Here is an 18,201-nt window from a genome sequence, read left to right as displayed (position 1 = left end):
AGTCCGTATTAACACCTCTGACTCTAATCAGTACCAAAGAGTTAATCTAGTCTTCCTCTTCCCTTATTTGAAAGCTTTTTCTCCAATAGTGAGAAACCTAGCTCTCTCTATCTATAATATATTTGCTTATTTGTTTAACCCTAGTATGCAAATAAAATTGTTTCAGAATCTCTTATCCATTCCCCTATGAGAAAAAAAAATACCAACAAGAGTACAACGCTTGTGTATAGTTCTTTTATTTTTGTTCATACAGTACGCTGCTGCCTAAATCAAGCCTTCCTTATTTCTCTGTGGCTAGACCACTGAAAGTGGAAATCTGATTTTTTTCCACTTCTGATCCATTCTTCACATGGCAGTCAGATTGATTCACCTAAAATTAAAACGAGGTTATATTACTCTACTGCTTAAAATTCTCCAATATCTTCCTTTAGCCCATAAGATAAAGGCCTAAGTTTTTGGTATTGCATATAAAGTCTTTCCCGATATGGCTTTTATCTCATCATTCGGTTATTATTTCTCTAGCTTCTTCTACTAAACCTGATTCAGAACTCCATATATGTTCACTGACTGAAAACAAAAAGTATAAAGTCTTTAATTAATAAAAATCCTCTGAAAGCAATAAGTCCATGGTATTTTGCCTGGGAGATAAAATAGAAAAGGGAACTTGGAAACAGATAAGAGAAATAAGATTTGTTGAGCATCTACTGGAGGACCAGCACTTTATGAAGTCCATCTCCTTCAGCTCCCCTAGTTACTCTGAACGTGGCCCATTTAATGGTATAGGTATTGGAATCAAGACAGACCTGAGTTCAGTCCTAGTTTGTCTTTGGCTAATTACATCAGAAACCAAAACACCAGCTGTTGATCTTGCACATGTTCTTTCCCTCAGATGGGGTTAAGATGGAGGGTCAGAAAAAGTGACATTTGACCTGAGTCAGGTAGGATGACAAAGCATTCACCGTGGGCATGTAGGCTCAGGCAAGGGCAAGCAGATTACCTAAAAACAAACTGCCTATCTCAGTCTTTTCCCTGGCTATCCTTTTATATATGCTTTGTGTGTATACACTGTGTGGAAAGAGACCTTACAATATAATGTAGCAGAAGGGATATGGAAATGAAACTTGGAAGTTTCATTCTAGTCTTGGTTATATAATCACAATCATGCCATTTCATCTTCTTGAATCACAGATTGTTCTGATCTAAAAACCAAGAAGCTGAATTTGTTGATCCCTCACAGGACTTTCTTCTCTTTACTTTTTGGATATTGTTCATTTTCCCTAGCGTTAATTACCACTGTTCATCCTATTTTTGCTGCTTCTGACACTCATGTATTTTTACTTTCAAAATGGATTTATAAATTCTGCGAGACGCTGTGCCTATGAAATACAAAGATGGAGGAGGTGAAGAATAGTGGCATGAGGAAAAGGAGAGCAGAGCTGTGGCCACTAGATGATCATGACCAACTGCCTCCAGCTTCAAGTCATATTATTACCAAGTTATTGACTGTTTTTAAAGATAGCCCAACTTATCTACTGTATGGGTGATGAAGGGTTATCCACTAACCACAGAAATACTGCCCTGAAGTTGACCAGACAATTTTCAATTATAGGACAGCCTATTACGTGGCCAGTTGTATGTGGCCCTATTAAAGATAATACAAGAAAAATATAATCAAATTGTGACACAGAAAAGTTATGCTAGCCATCAGGAGAAACTGATATTAACGCAAATCATGAACCTGCATCAAAGTTTAGAATGTTCTTCCCATCATCCCTTTCATCAGTTAACTGACCTGCTAGGAGGTAAGATGGTCTAGATCACACTCTGAAGGCCTCTTATCATATTTTATGATATCAGATTTTTCTACAGTTATGTAACATTTGCATTTTTGCATTGTATGCTAATAAAACTTGTAAAACTTTCACGGGAAATGGGGACTACAGCTTACATGTATATACTACTGCCTCTGCTAAGCGGTTCTATATATTCAAAACTCATATTTTATAGAAGTTCATGACAGGAAATATTCCCTTGTAAATTGAAGTCACAGTCAACTTTGGACTAACTGAATCAAATTATCATTCAAACTTAAGGACCATCATTATTTCCTTAAAATAATTATGTTTAGTTCTGAAATTGTCATTGTTTTTGATATTTTACATTGCTTCTATTTCATTTAGGTCCATGAACCTTCCAAATTACTTTGTTGTGGTATTTATAGCTTTCCTAGTGTACTCATATACAGATACCTGTAATACTTGTATTACAGACTAGTAATATACCCTGCAAAAAGACAGGCAGGCATGATTTCAGGACCCGGAGCAGACGCCTATGGGTCATTCTATTGCCATATGCCGGTGAAGCCTGTGAATGGTTACAGCATTGTGCTGCCAGTTCCCTTACGTCACAATATTTTAAAGAGTAGAAAAATACTTCTAATGGTGATATACTTTAAAGAAGCTTTTCAGCTCTAAAAGGCTCTTCAGGCAATGCACTGATGCTCTTTCAGTTGAAATGAAGATGTGAAGATCCTTATTATTTAAGACTTCTAAATAAGCCATATTTACCAATGTCAAATTACTGGTGAGTTGTTTGACCCTGTATTTATTTCTAATTTCCACAAGCTGTGGGTAAGAGCTGCTGTAAATCAGGTTGCCATTGATCTTGGCACCCGTTCATGTAATTCTAAGATGAACTGCTTATGATCAACAGAAAAAGACTGCTGCTTCTCAGAGAACACCTGTAGAAGGACTTCGCAGGCTGCCCTAGAAGCATACATCGGTATTAATTATTCAGGAAGTAGGAGAGGCAGATGCCTGTATATATGTGGGATGGAGGAAGACGATGAGGAAACCCAGTGTGCAGAGTAGTGAAATTGTACCTGAGAGGGAACATTAGGGAAAATGATAAGCATGGCTATAATAAACAATCACTTAAAGCTATTGACTTAGTTAAAAATAACTGCCTAGTCATGTGCAAGGCACTGAAATGATTCTCACAGTCAGACCTCCTCTAACTTATGATATTTTTATTTGAGTTCTCTGCTTTTTAGCAGAAGGGAAGTCTCTTCTACCTCCCACAGACAGGGCTTTGCCTATTTCCATGCAATGAAATTATTTCTGAGCCAGTCATCCTTTTCCAAAGTTAGTATCCCCATGTTGTTGTGGTCATCATAAGAGGGGAATGTGGGGGAAGCCCATAGGTCTGGAGGACAATATAATAATTATTTATTGAGTCACCATAAGACAGTTACTATGCTTTTTACTTCATGTCTCTTATTTAATCCTCACAATATCTCTGAGATATGTATTAAGAGAAACAGGACTCTTCTCTTTCAGTGGGAATAGGAGAAAAAGGATGATTGTCATAAAGAAGAACACAGTTAGGAATCAAACTCTGTTTATTATTCTCTATATAAAAAGCTACAGAAGGGAGGGATTGTTTGCTTGATCTGAGCTACAGAGTCTTGAGGTGGTGTCTGTTTGGCAATTTATATCCCATATCTTGATGTAGATGGGTCTCCCTACATGTAAGACAGGGTTCAGGAAATTTGGTTATAAATAAGGTTGCCATTGATCTTGGCTCCCATTCATGTAATTCTAAATTGCCATAAACGAATCGCTTTTTCCTATCATTTCCCATCACATAACTTGAGATTTGTTTTTGTTAGGAAAACAATTCTCAAAGGTATTTTTTGGTATGGAATCATTTAGGTGGTGGTGAAGCTATACGCTTCAGGAAGTTAGATGTGCACTTGCCATCACAACATTTGCAGCTTGTAAGCAATTCTACCATTAGGTTCAGGATTTTAGGCCACCTTTCTTGATCTCAGCCCAAATGCTTGGAGAATCCCCTTAAAAAAAAAAATCATGTATACAGTGGAGTATTACTCACCCATAAAGAAGAATGAAATCTTACCATTTTCAATGACATGGATGGACCTAGAGAACATTATGCTAAGTGAAATAAGTCAGATGGAGAAAGACAAATACCATATGATCTCACTTATATGTGGAATCTAAGAATAGAATAAATGAACAAACTAATCAAACACAGTCTCAGAAAAAATTGAGCGTTGCTAGATGGGAGGAAGGTGGGGATAAGGGAGAAGGTGAGGGGATTAGAAAGCACAAACTGGTAACCACAAGATGGCCACAGGGATACGAAAGACAATTTGGGGAATATAATAAGTAACGTTGTAAAGATTTTGTTGGGTATCCGATGGACACTTGTCTCATTAGGGAGACCATTTCAGGGACAGTGTAGATGCCTGACCACTGCAGTGTACACCTGAAGCTGAATAATAATGAATGTCAACTATAATTTAATATATACACAGTCACGTGTTTTCACACTTTTGCTTTCAAGAAAGGCTTGGCATTTAGTGGCTAAGCGAATGGTTCTGGAATACAAGGCAAGTTGGGGAGCTAGAGTTCCGTATTCTTTCTGGGCACTGTTTCTGCATTTGGAGAGTGGAAACATACCAGTTCCCAGTTCATGGCCTGTTGTGAAATGCTCAGCACAGTGTCTGTGGTTTGCTGAGTTTATCCCATTAAATTTGTTGCTTGTCAGATCTTTGGTATCCTTCCAAGGAAAGGGGCAAGAAGTTGAGTTCCATAAATATCATTTATGATTATTCAGGTACTTTGCTTCCATCTACTTGTTATATTAATAATTTAAGGGATTATATTAGAGAAAATATAAGCTTCATTTCACAACAGACATTCATTGCACTTATGAATCTATACGTGTTATATCTTTGGGCTGCAGATTCATACTTCACTGTATTCAACCATCTAACACTCTGTGCTTCCTCATGTGAACATCTCTAACTTTCAAAGAGCTTTGTAAAATAGAAATTATAGTATTCAAATTTATTGAATTTATTAGTTAAAGATTTTACACATAAAACTGACTGAAAAAGAGTCATTGTCACACTAAGTTGTTCTGGTAGTTATTAAAGTTTAAATCTACAACCAAAAACATAGGATGATAGCAATAAAGGTTTTAGTCTCCAGTTGTTCCTTCTGATTACATGGATAGCACAAGAAACTTGCTTGGTGATTCTATTCTGCAACTTTTCTTCTATTCAACAGTGACCACTTCCTATTTTTGTTTCTGTATACTTTCTAGAGTTCTCCTGTTCCCTATGTTTCAGCTGCTCTCTCACCAACAAATTTATGCTAAATTGTAAATGACATCAATAACAGATCAAGGTCAATGGTAGAGCCCAAATGGTAGCATATTTTCTAAAAGTCTCATTCAACACCATACAGGATTCAAATATCCTTTGTGATGCAAGTTATCAAGAGGATCCAGGTGTTCGTTGTTTTCTTGCTAGACTTTCTACCTCTATTATATAGTGAAACACTAAAGAACCAACAAGCCAACTGCAATAAATAGCAATCTCAGCAATGAGCAATCATGAAACCAACCAGTTTATCATTTGCATTCTGTTGTGCAGTAGGTAGTTGTAGGTGGAGACATTGTGATAAGGTGTATTTTTTGTTAGTTTTCTCTTGTGATGCCATATGTATGATTGCCCCCTGGTAACGAAATTGGTTCTACATGCTTAAATACTTTCCAAATGCTGCGTTCCCCTTATGCCAATTTCCATTTCTGTTTCTTAATTGTCTTTCCTGTGCACCGGAGGGCCTCACATTTTCCCTCTTTTCTTCCAACATCATTATCCAAAAACAGACGTCAATGTATTTACATCTAAGTTGTATTTTCTCTCTCTTTCTCTCTGTCTTTCTCTCTGTCTTTCTCTCTTTCTTTCTCTTTCTTTCTTTCTTTCTTTCTTTCTTTCTTTCTTTCTTTCTTTCTTTCTTTCTTTCTTTCTTTCTTTCTTTCTTTCTTTCTTTCTTTCTTTCTTCTCTCTCTCTCTCTCTCTCTCTCTCTCTCTCTCTCTCTCTCTCTGTCTCTCTCTATCCATTCCTCCCTCCCTCCATCTCTCCTTCTCTCTCCATTTCCCTCTTGCCTTCCTTCCTTCCTTCCTTCCTTCCTTCCTTTCTTCCTTCCTTCCTTCCTTCCTTCCTTCCTTCCTTCCTTCCTTGCAAATATTTATTTATTTGTGAATTCTTTTTTTTTTTTTTTAATTAAAGTTTATTGAGGTGACAATTGTTAGTAAAGCTACATAGATTTCGGGTGTAGAATTCTGTATTACATCATCCATAAACCCTATTATGTGTTCATTACCCAGAGTCAGTTCTCCTTCCATCACCATATATTTGATCCCCCTTACCCTCATCTATCACACTCCCCCATTACCCTCTGGTAACCACAAAACTATTGTCTGTGTCTATGAGTTTTTGTTTCTCATTTGTTTGTCTTGTCCCTTAGTTGTTTTTGGTTTATATACCACATATCTATGAAATCATATGGTTCTCTACTTTTTCTGTCTGACTTATTTCGCTTAGCATCATACTCTCAAGATCCATCCATGTTGTCACAAATGTTCCTATATCATCTTTTCTTACTGCCAAATGGTATTCCATTGTGTATATATACCACAACTTCTTTATCCATTCATCTATTGAAGGACATTTTGGTTGTTTCCATGTCTTGGCCACCATAAATCAAGCTGCAATGAACATTGGAGCACTCGTGTCTTTATGTATACATGTTTTCAGATTTTTTGGGTAGATACCCAGGAGAGGGATTGCTGGGTCTTATGGTAATTCTCTTTGTAATTTTTTGAGGAACCTCCACACTGCCTTCCATAGCGAATGCATGAGTCTGCATTTCCACCAACAGTGTATGAGGGTTCCTTTTTCTCTACAGCCTCTCCAACACTTGCTACTATCTGTCTTGTTGATGACAGCCATTTTTACTGGGGTGGGGTGATATCTCCTTGTGGTTTATATTTGCATTTCACTGATGATTACTGATGTTTAGCATTTTTTTCATATGTCTATTTGCCATTTGTTTGGCCTCTTTGGAGAAATGTCTCCTTAGGTGGTCTGCCCATTTTTCAATGGGGTGGTTTGTTTTTGGCTGTTGAGTTGCATGAGTTCCTTGTATATTTTGGATATTAATCCCTTGTCGGAGGCACTGTTTGCAAAAATATTCTCCCATTCAGTTGGTTGCCTCTTTGTTTTGTTGATGGTTTCTTTTGCTGTTCAGCTTTTAACTGTGATATAGTCCCATTCATTTATTTTAGCTTTTACTTCCCTTGCCATTGGAGTCAAACGCATGAAATGCTCTTTGAACCCAAGTCCATAAGTATAGTACCTATGTTTTCTCCTATGTATTTTATGTTTTCTTCTATGCATTTTATTGTTTCAGGTCTTATGCTTAAGTCTTTGATCCATTTTGGATAAATTTTGGTACATGGTGACAGACAGCAGTCCAGTTTCATTCTTTTGCACGTGGTTTTCCAATTCTCCCAGTACCATGTATTGAAGAGGCTGTCTTTCCTCCATTGTATGTTTTTTGCTTCTTTGTCGAAAATTATCTGTCCATATTTATGTGATTTTATTTTAGAGTTCTCAATTCAATTCCATTGGTCTACGTGTCTGTTTTTCTGCCAATACCATGCTGTTTTGATTATTGTTGCCCTGTAGTACAAGCTAAAGTCAGGGAGTGTGATACCTCCAGTATTGTTCTTGTTTATTAAGATTGCTTTGGCTATTCGGGGTCTTTTGTGGTTCCAAACAAATCTGATGATTTTTTGTTCTATTTCTTTAAAAAAAAAAGCCATTGGGATTTTGATGGGGATTGCATTAAATCTGTATGTTGCTTTGGGTAATATGGACATTTTAACTATGTTGATTCTTCCAATCCATGAGCACGGAATGTCTTTCCATTTCTTTGAGTCTTCTTCAATTTCTTTTAAAAATGTCTTATAGTTTTCAGCATATAGGTCTTTCACATCCTTGGTTAAGTTTATTCCTAGGTATTTTATTCTTTTTGCTGCAATTGCAAAAGGAATTGTTTTTTGTATTTCTTTTTCTGAGATTTCATTGTTAGTATAAAGGAATGCAATGGACTTTTGTACGTTGATTTTGTAGCCAGCAACATTACTGTATTCGTTGATTGTTTCTCATAGCTTTTTGGTGGAGTCTTTAGGATTTTCTATATATAGCATCATGTCATCTGCAAAAAGTGACAATTTAACTTCTTCATTTCCAATTTGGATGCCTTTTATTTCTTTCTCTTGCCTGATTGCTCTGGCAAGGACTTCCAACACTATGTTGAAAAGCAGAGGTGATAGGGGACAGCCCTGTCGTGTTCCTGAACATAGAGCAAAGGGCTTCAGTTTTTCACCATTAATTATGAGATTAGCTGAGGGTTTGTCATGTATGGCATTTACTATGTTAAGGTATTTTCCTTCCATACCTATTTTTTAAGTGTTTCAATCATAAATGGATGTTGTATCTTGTCAAGTGCTTTTTCTGCATCAATTGAAATAATCACATGATTTTTGTCCTGTATTTGTTTATGTGATGTATCACATTCATGGATTTGCAGATGTTGAACCATCCTTGTGCCCCAGAGATGAACCCCACTTAGTCGTGATGAATAATCTTTTTAATGCATTGTTGTATTCAATTTGTCCGAATTTTGTTTAGGATTTTTGCATCTGTATTCATCAGAGATATTGGTCTGTACTTTTCTTTTTTGTGTGTTGTCCTTACCAGGTTTTGGTATCAGGGTAATGTTGGCCTCATAAAATGAGTTAGGGAGTACTGTCTTTTCTTCAAGTTTTTGGAAGAGTTTGAGCAGGATTGGTAGTAGATCCTGTTTGAAGGTTTGGTAGAATTCACTAGGGAAGCCATCTGGTCCCGGACTTTTGCTTTTGGGAAGGGTTTGGATGACTGATTCAATTTCCTTACTGGTGATCAGTCTATTTAGATTTTCCAGTTCTTCATGGTTAAGCCTCGGAAGGCTATATGTTTCTAAGAACTTGTCCATTTCTTCTAGGTTATTGAATTTGGTGGCATATAGTCCTTCATAGTATTCTTGAATGATCCTTTGTATTTCTGTGGTGTCTGTGATAACTTCCCCTTTCTCATTTCTGATTTTGTTAATTAGTGTCTTCTCTCTTTTTATCTTAGTGAGTCTAGCCAATGGTTTGTCAATTTTGTTAATCTTTTCAAAGAACCAGCTCTTTGTCACATTAATTATTTCTATTGTCTTTTAGTTCTGTATTTCATTTAGCTGTGCTCTGGTTTTTATTATTTCCTTTCTTATGCTGACCTTGGGTTTCACTTGTTCTTCTTTTTCTTTTTCTTTAAGGTGTAATGTGATGTTATTTATTTGGGATTTTTCTTGTTTCATGAGATAGGCTTGTAATGATATAAATTTCCCTCTTAAAAGTGCTTTTGCTGCATCCCAAAAATTTTGGTAGGATGTGTTTTCATTCTCATTTGTTTCCATGTATTCTTTGATCTCTCCTCTAATTTGCAGTAATCCATGTATTTGTGGGTTTTTCTGTTTTCTTTCTGCAGTTGATATCCAATTTCAAAGCCTTGTGATCAGAGAACATGCTTGTGATGTTTTCAATCTTCTTAAATTTGCTACAACTAGTTTTATGTCCCAATATATGGTCTATCCTTGAGAATGTTCCATGTATATTAGAAAAAATATATAGTCTGATGTTTAAGGATGAAGTGCTCTATCAATGTCAGTTATGTCCATTTCATCTAATGTGTCATTTAGGGCTGCTATTTCATTATTTATTTTCTGTTTGGATGATCTATCCATAGCTGTCAATGATGTATTTAGGTACCCTAGTATAATTCTGTTTATGTCAATTTCTTCCTTTAGTTCTGTTAGTAGTTGCTTGGTATATTTTGGTGCTCCCTGATTGGGGGCATAAATATTGATGACTATTATGTCTTCTTGTTGTATAGTCCCCTTTACCATTATGAAATGTTCATCTTTGTCTCTTGTTACCTTTTTCACCCTGAAGTGTGTTTCATCTGATATCATTATAGCTACACCTGATTTTCTCTGGATACCATTTGCTTGGAGTGTCACTTTCCACCCTTTCACTTGGAGTCTATGCTTGTCCTTGTAGCTGAGATGCGTCTCTTGGAGACAGCATATGATTGGGTTTATTTTTTTGATCCAATCTGCTACTCTGTGCCTTTTTATTGGTGAGTGCAGTCCATTTACATTTAGGGTGATTATTAATATGTGAGGATTTCCTGTCATTCTATCTTTAGTTTTCTGGTAAGACTGTGTTTCCATTGTTTCTTTGCCTTTTTGTTGTTGTCTGTTATTTCTGTGTGGTGGTATTCTATGTTTCTCTCTGTTTCTTCTTTGGTTACAGTATATATTTCAGTTCTGAATTTTTTTTTTTTTGAGTGTTTACCCTTTAGGTGATGTAAAACAAGGTTTGATATTTAGGGTATTCCATTTTCTTCAGCATGCTTACTTTCTCCATTCCCATATTCCAGTTCAGGCCTTTATTCTCCCCCTTTTTATGTTTTGGTTGCCACAAATTGTCCCTGTTGATGGTGGTCGAATAGCCTCCTTTAGTATTTCTTGTAGTGCAGGTCATGTATTAGAAAATTCCCTCAGCTTCTGTATGTCTGTAAAGGTCTTTATTCCTCCTTCACATCTAAAGGATATCTTTGTTGGGTATATTATTCTTGGCTCATAATTTCTGTCTTTCAGTAGTTTGAATATTGGTTTCCACTCCCTCCTGACTTGTAGAGTTTCTGCTGAAAAATCTGATGATAATCTAATGGGCTTTCCTTTGTAGGTTACCATCTTGTTTTCCATGGCTGCCTTAAGTATTCTTTATTCTTTATTGTTGTTGATTTTTGACAGCTTCATTACAATGTGCCTTGGGGTTGAGGTAATTAGGTGTTCTATTTGCTTCTTGGATTCGAGGATCCAGTTCTTTCCACAAATTTGGGAAGTTCTTATTGACTATTTGTTTGAATATACTCTATGTTCTTCTCTCCCTTTCTTCCCCTTCTGGTATGCCTATTATTCTTATATTGCTTTTTCTGATGGAGTCAGAAAGTTCTTGTAGAGATCTTTCATTTCTTTCAAGTCTCTCTCTTCTATCTGTGTCATTTCCAGATTTCTATCCTTAATGTCACTGACTCTTTCCTCCCTCTGGTCAACTCTACTACCCAAGCTGGCTATTTCATTCTTCATTTCTTCTATTTAGTTCTTAATCTCCAGAAATTCCATTTGGTTCTTTTTTAAAATTTCAATCTTTGGTAAAATGTTCATATTGTTTTTTGACTGTGTATCTGAGTTCATTAAAGTGCCTTTCTGTGTTTTCTTCCATCTCATTGAGTTTTTTCAGAACTGCAATGTTGAACTCTCTGTCATTTAAGTCACATATTTTCATATCTTTAAGTTTATTTTCTGGAGAGTTTTCACTTTCTTTTTTTTTAATTTATTTTTTTGATTTATTGGGGTGACAATTGTTAATGAAATTACATAATTTCAGGTGTACAATTCTGTATTACATCACCTATAAATCCCATTGTGTGTTCACCGCCCAGAGGAAGGGGAACTGACTCTGGGTGGTGATCACTTTCTTTCTGAGCTTTCTGATGCCTTAGTTATTCATGGTAATTAATAATTTATTATTTCTCTTCCTAGACATCTACAGGAGTGGGTTTTGCAACAGGTTGATAGGAAGGTGTCTTTCTATTGTTTTCTAGTATGTGTTGGTAGAATGTTTTCTGTTCTCTACGACTGCAGACTTTTTTTCTCTCTCACACTGTAATGTTGTGTTTTCTGTGCACTATTCCATCTTCTCACACAATGGGGGGATTCCCTGGAAGGCAGGGTTCTCCTCTGCTAACAGTTCACCTGGGTCGTAGGGCACAGCACCTGTGTGGGGATGCGGAGAGCTTTTGAAGTTCCAAAGCTCTTCCTGCACCGGATTCAGAGGCTGTGTGTTTCAGCAGTTCTGTTTGCTCCTATATGGGTCTGCCCAGATAGGTGGGGACAGGAGTGGGGTGGGTTTTGAGAGATGGCCCAGAACAATGGCAGCGACCACTATCACAGCTGGTCCTGCTTCCACAGCTCCCTCCACTTTGCCAGAACTAGTTGGGCTGCGAATCTGTGTCTATGGACCACAGTTCTCAGAACTGCAAATATTCTGTTCTTTCGATCTGACTCTGCTACTGTTCCACTTCTAGCACTGGGCAGGTGGGGGCGGGGAAAGCTCTGGGAGGATAGGGAAGGGGCGGTTAGTCTCAGTGCCTAAGGCTTCCATTCTCTGCAGCAGTGAGGGCTTAAACCACCGTTTTTACCCTTTTTCCCTTAGTCTTTGCTCTGAGGTCTCTGCCATGAGCGTTGGGTTCAGCCATGTTATATGCTGTCTCCTCAGCCCTGTGGGCCATAATTGGGGGCCTAGCAGTTCGAGTTCTTCCCTCTCCTGCAGGTGCGATAGTTTCGGGATGCAGCGAGCTCGGAGCACTGAGCTAGGTGTGTATCCTGTGCCCACTCAGCCCTGTCTCCACACTTCTCACTTCCTTCCTCCCCTGATGGTGCAATTTGCCCACCTTTAGGTTATTTCTGTAGTGTGCCTCTTAGTTTTGCCTGTCTCCTGTGCAGGGAGTCCTTTGTGGAGGTATAGTTGTTCAATTTGTTGTAAATTCTAGGGGAGATTTCCAGATGCTCAACTCACGCCGCCATTTTTATGATGTCACCATCCCAATGTTTAGGTATGTTGAACAGTAATTAATGTCCAAAGACTTCTCATGAGAGTATTATTCAATGGAAAAGTTGAAAATTCTAGTACAGTGGCAAATTATCTGATCATGTTTAAGTTGCTTATAATTCAGTAGTATTAGAGAAAGGAAGAGCTTTGGATGATCTTTCCTAATTAAATTTATTTAAATGAATTTTCATTGCTCTACATCTGTGTGTAACATCACATCTCTTTAACTTGTGAGAATCTCATCTAATCAGCTCAGTTCACAAGAATTTACATTCAGAGAATAGGTTGAAATTTTCATATCAGTCCAGGAATAAAGAGTGAAGAATTCTAAGTTCCTTGGGATTTCAGAAATATTATAACACATATTTTAGATCAAATTTCACAGTTTATATTGATAAGGAAAAGGTGACATGATATTTCTTTCACGTGACATGTGAATATTCCTGTCTTGTACTCTTCACCTGGATTAGCCTTTCACATTTCTCCCATCCTACCCTTTTTAATATCAGTGTGAATCCTATACTGTGTTCACACTACTGCTCAAATCACGTTTCTTTATGAAGCTGTTCAAATCATCTTAGCTCACAATGTACTGTCCCTTCTCTTAATATTTCTGGCAGTTATAGTCAAGATCATGTAATTTAGCACAATAAAGCCTTGCATTGTCCTTTGATTGCTGAAGACTTTCCATGTCTTTCTAAGCCTTACTTGTCCCACACGAAATTGTGTATGTTGAATAGATCCTCTGCTGTTTGTTTTTTTCCAGTGCCTAGTACATATTGATTTACATTCATGTGTATTTCCTACTTGATTCATATAACTACAGTCTATGGACCCTGCGGAGACTGTTGATTGAAATTATACTAACATATTTTTCTTTCCAAAATGCATCCTCATGCTAATTCATATATATCCAGTGCCCAGATTCAATTGCTTTTTGATAAATTGTTTCCCCACCTCTCCCCACATAAACGTACAAACAAGCAGATATTTCCTTTAAAATAATCCATGTACACCATCCAAACTCTTTGTCCAGAGATCGTTTTATTTTTTAAATTTTTAAAATTTAAGTATAGATACTATCCAATATTAGTTATATTAGTTTCATATATACAATATGATGGTTTGATATTTTTGTGCCTTACAATGTGTTCACCCCACAATCATCTGTCACCATGCAAACTTATCACAATACTATTGGTTATATTCCCCTTCACATTTCTCACCCATTCCTCACCCCTTCCAACTTCCCTCTTCCAATTTCGTCAACTAAGTTTATATAATTAGATGGGCGGGGGGGGGATAAGGGGAAAGATGAAGGGATTAGGAAGCAGCTGGTAACCACAAGACGGCCTCAGGGTTTTTTGAAAATTCATTTGGGGAACTTATTCAATAATGTTGTAAAGATTTTGTTGGGTATCCGATGGACATGAGTCCTATTTGGGAGACCACCTCAGAGATACTGTGGATGCCTGATCATGGCATTGTACACCAGAAGCTAAACATTAGTGAATGCCAACTATAATTTTATATATATAATGTGATGGCTGGGTGTGAGGTCGGAGGGATAGTGGATGGGGGGAGAGGGGTTCACAGTGTGAGGGATATAAATGATGAATGTCTAAGTATTACCTTGTCTTGTACACCTGAAACTAAAAAAAAAAAAAAAGTTTATATAGATATTTTCTCTGAAATGAAGATTTAAAATCACAAATCACATTTACCGAAACATATGGAATGTGCTCCCTCATACCCACCAAAAGCTCTAGATATTATCAATTTTGAAACTCTCGTCTGGAATTAAGATCTTTATTCAATCTAGAAAAAAAAACTCAGGTCAATATTTTTTAGGTTAGACCAAAGTGAAAACCTCATCTTTAACAACAAATGTCTGTGAGCGTATTCTCTATTTTAGCCAACCGAAGTAGTTCCTTATTTCCAAAATTTGTAGAAAAGTTTGTGAGCCAATTTTTCCTAAAATAACAGAGAGTTTTTCTTTTTTACTTCAAAAATTATGTGTTGGTTGCTAACTACAGGAACAGCATTGTGTTAATTGTACTGTGAGTGATGCAACAAACACTAAAATACCATTCATATCTAGGGTGTCTATTAATTTATCACAAAACTAGAACAGTTTTGAGTGTGGAAAGAGAACTATTAATATTATAATCATGCTGGAATGATAGGAATAAACTGAGACTGTCCAGGGAAATTCTGGTTGTATGGTCACCCTACCCATCTGTGTTAATTTCTATGGTTGTTAACAAATAACCATAAAGCTGGTGGCTTGAAACAACAGACATTTATTTCTGTTGCTCCAGAGGTGAGAGATCCAAGATAAGCAATGCTGGGCTGAGATCTATATGTTGTCCGGGCTGTGCTCTCCAGAGATGACAAAAAAGGGTCTGTTTCTTGCCTCTTTCAGCTTTTGGGGACTGCCAGCGTTCCTGGCTTTGTGACGGCATCACTCCAATCTCTGCCTTTATGGTTGCACAATTTCCTCTCCTTTCATCTTTATAAAACCTCCTTTTGCTTCTCTCTTATTTGGACACTTGTGAGGGCATTAGAGCCCACCAGGATAATCCCAGATAATTGCTCTATCTCAAAATCCTTAACTTAGTCACATCTGCAAAGACCCCTTTTCCTTATAGTAATGTGAAATTTACAAATTCCAGGGATTAAAACCTGATACCTTTGGAAGCCATTATTCTGCCTACTACACTATCCCTGCTTTTAAAGTTTTTATGGTATCATTAGGAGTAAAACTACACACCTGAAACTAATATAATATTGTATGTCAGCTATATTTTAATAAAAAATAAATTAGAAAATATATACTTAAGAAATTAGAAACCACATCAGTAAGTATGCACAACTCAGTACTTCATTAGTAGCATGGACAAAACTGTTGTGTAGACAAAAAAGAAATCACTTGAACTTGGGACAGTTTACCCTTAAAGAATGGAAATGTGTGGGAGAATGCATTCCAGACAGATACAGCTTGAACAAAGGTTTGGGAGAGGGCTGAGCAGAGATGTTTGGGAGACATAAAGGAGCCACTCTGCCCTAAAAACACTGTTCATAACAGGAGCCATGAGGATAACTATGAAAATTAGGCTGACATCGGAATGTTGGTTTTTCCTTATGCCAAGTTTTCCAAATTCTCCTACTTTATTTATTCTAAAACTCTTTCACTTCAGTCTGTCAGTCACTTCACCCTCTTTAAATCTCCATGGTTCACCTTTATCCCTTTGATAATTTGTGTAACTTCGCTTCTGCATCCTTTCTGGGTCTCACTTATTTTCCTGTCCCATCAGGGTGGTTTCTATACCTCAGCACTACTGTTCTTACTACTTTGCTTTGCAAATCTTTTGTACTAGACTGTGAGTTCTTTGAAAGAAAGGGCCATCACATGTGTGTAATTTATAAGACAAACTCAGTGATTACTTTTTGAGTGAATGGATGTATAGATTTATACTAAGGACACTGAGATCCCATTGAATGTCTTTAGTAATTGTCATGGCAGTGGTGGTGGTATTTGCTTTTTGTAAGGTAGTGATCCCTTCTCTTTTTATCAAAAATAAGTTTGGAACTCCTTAGGCACCATCAGTGTGAGCCTAATAATTTTACCCCTTAATCTACTTAGGAGCAAATACTGAAATCATCCTTATGAGAAGCTATATACAGTATGTTCTTTCCAAGGATATTCAGAAATGGTATATATGATTTTCTCTTGTGAATTTCCAGTATGTTTTATCTCATTTCCTCGTTCAAATTAACCCACAATCATAATCTACCCATTTCCTCTCCTTCTGCGTTCAGGCAGTTGGGAAATAAATGATTGGCTGCTTGCTCTTTATGGCCCAAATGATATTGGTTTCTGGTTGCTGTAATTAAACATGACTTAAGTAGCAGGAATTAAGTATCTGTCCATTAATAAGCTAGGTGACATTCATAAGCTGCTTTGCCACAATCAAGCTCCCAGATCCAACCCCGATAGCTTTCCATTACAGCCGAGGATTAACTATTGGTGTAGCACAGTGGAAGGGACTAGAAGAACAGCTCCTTGGGTCTCTACAACAAATTTCTTCTGAATCAAACTTCTGATTAATAGCTCCAGAGTTGCTTCTCTGTTTTGCATAATTAAGTTCCATGAAGTGTTACAATTAACAGCCTTGCCATCTCCCAGGTGGAAATAGCCACCATTTATTTGGCCAGCAACATCAGATGGTGCTGGGTGGTGAATAAGAGACATTCGTGAGGGGATTTGGTGCATTGTAGGTCATAAATTAAATAAAGACATTTGTGAGGGGATTTGGTGCATTGTAGGTCATAAATTAAATAAAGCTGCAATTACCTTCCAATAAAAAGCAACAAACATGATCCCGTGATACCACCCCAAAATCTCCTTTTATATGTTTCTGCTGATGTGAGCCTAAGAACTCCTTTCCTTATGCAAACGATAGCTATGGCACTGAGAAGCTTCTAGATATGCATGAAAGTTGACAGCTTCCTCTTTCTAATATTTCATGACTTTTCTGAACCTCCAAAGCGTAGCTTGTTTTATGGCTGATTTTTTATCACACAAGTAGTCAGACATGTGATGCAGATGTCCATTAAGCTTCAAACTCTTGCAACTACCTGGGAAGAGAGCCAAGATGTCATTGGAAGCGCTGTGATACAACAAAATGCAAAGCACTTTGTTGGTGGTGAGCTGGCCAAGAATTAACCATTTATCAATGCCAAGGGATTATAACATGACCAGAAAATATTTCTTTTAGAGATGTTTTCCTTTCGGTAAAATTACATTTCTCTAACACAATTACTCTCTTGACCAATACTATTTAGATCTTAAGGCAAATGAATCAACAGTAGCCATCATAGGGATGAAATCCTCTGTTCTAGTCAAGTTTCATTTGGATCAATAGGCGTATAGAAATGAATAATAGCAACTACTTTTATGGAGATTACTACATGTCAGGTACTTTTCTATGTTCTTTACTTGTACTGAAATACTTAATGAAGAACTTACTGCAGAGTATTTGGTTTGCTTTATTTATTTTTGCCTTTCTTACTTCATTATTCCTTTTACTATCTCCCTCTTCTGCAATTTGCTCATTTCTGTTGCTTTACTTCTCTATATTTCTTCTTAGATTCCTTTATGTATATCTGAGATTTGATCAAGAGTGAACAATGGGAAAACATGAAAACTGAATTCAAATCCTGGAACTGTCATTCTCCATTTTTGGGCAAACTGGTTAATTAAATTGGGCCTCAGGTTATTTATTTTTTAAAAGAGGAAGGAAAAGAGAAAGAAGAAGGAAGAGGAGAAGAAGGATGGGGAGGAGGGAGAGGAGAAAGAGGGGCAGGTAGTGGGGAGGAGAGGAAATGATATTAATACCTGTCCTATCTACAATAAAATGTTGCCATGAGAATCAAAAGAGACAGTGTTTATGAAAGCCTTCTGTAAATTGTATAGAACCCTACAAATTCCACTTGGTTTTGCTAACCTCCAAATAAATATTTTCAGGAATTTTACTAGGATTTAGAGCCAGACA

General features: G+C 37.0%; 1 protein-coding gene across 2 annotated transcripts in view; it reads left to right on the top strand.

Moving 5' to 3' along the window:
* Window positions 1-18,201, top strand: part of OPCML (opioid binding protein/cell adhesion molecule like) — a 1,299,542-nt gene that overhangs the window by 272,430 nt on the left and 1,008,911 nt on the right. The window lies entirely within an intron of this gene.

This window comes from Rhinolophus hipposideros (genome assembly GCF_964194185.1).
Source record: "Rhinolophus hipposideros genome assembly, chromosome: 24".
NCBI classification, from domain to species: Eukaryota; Metazoa; Chordata; class Mammalia; order Chiroptera; family Rhinolophidae; genus Rhinolophus; species Rhinolophus hipposideros.
Note: the sequence above shows the minus strand (reverse complement) of the source record. Positions and strands in the feature narration are given on the sequence as shown.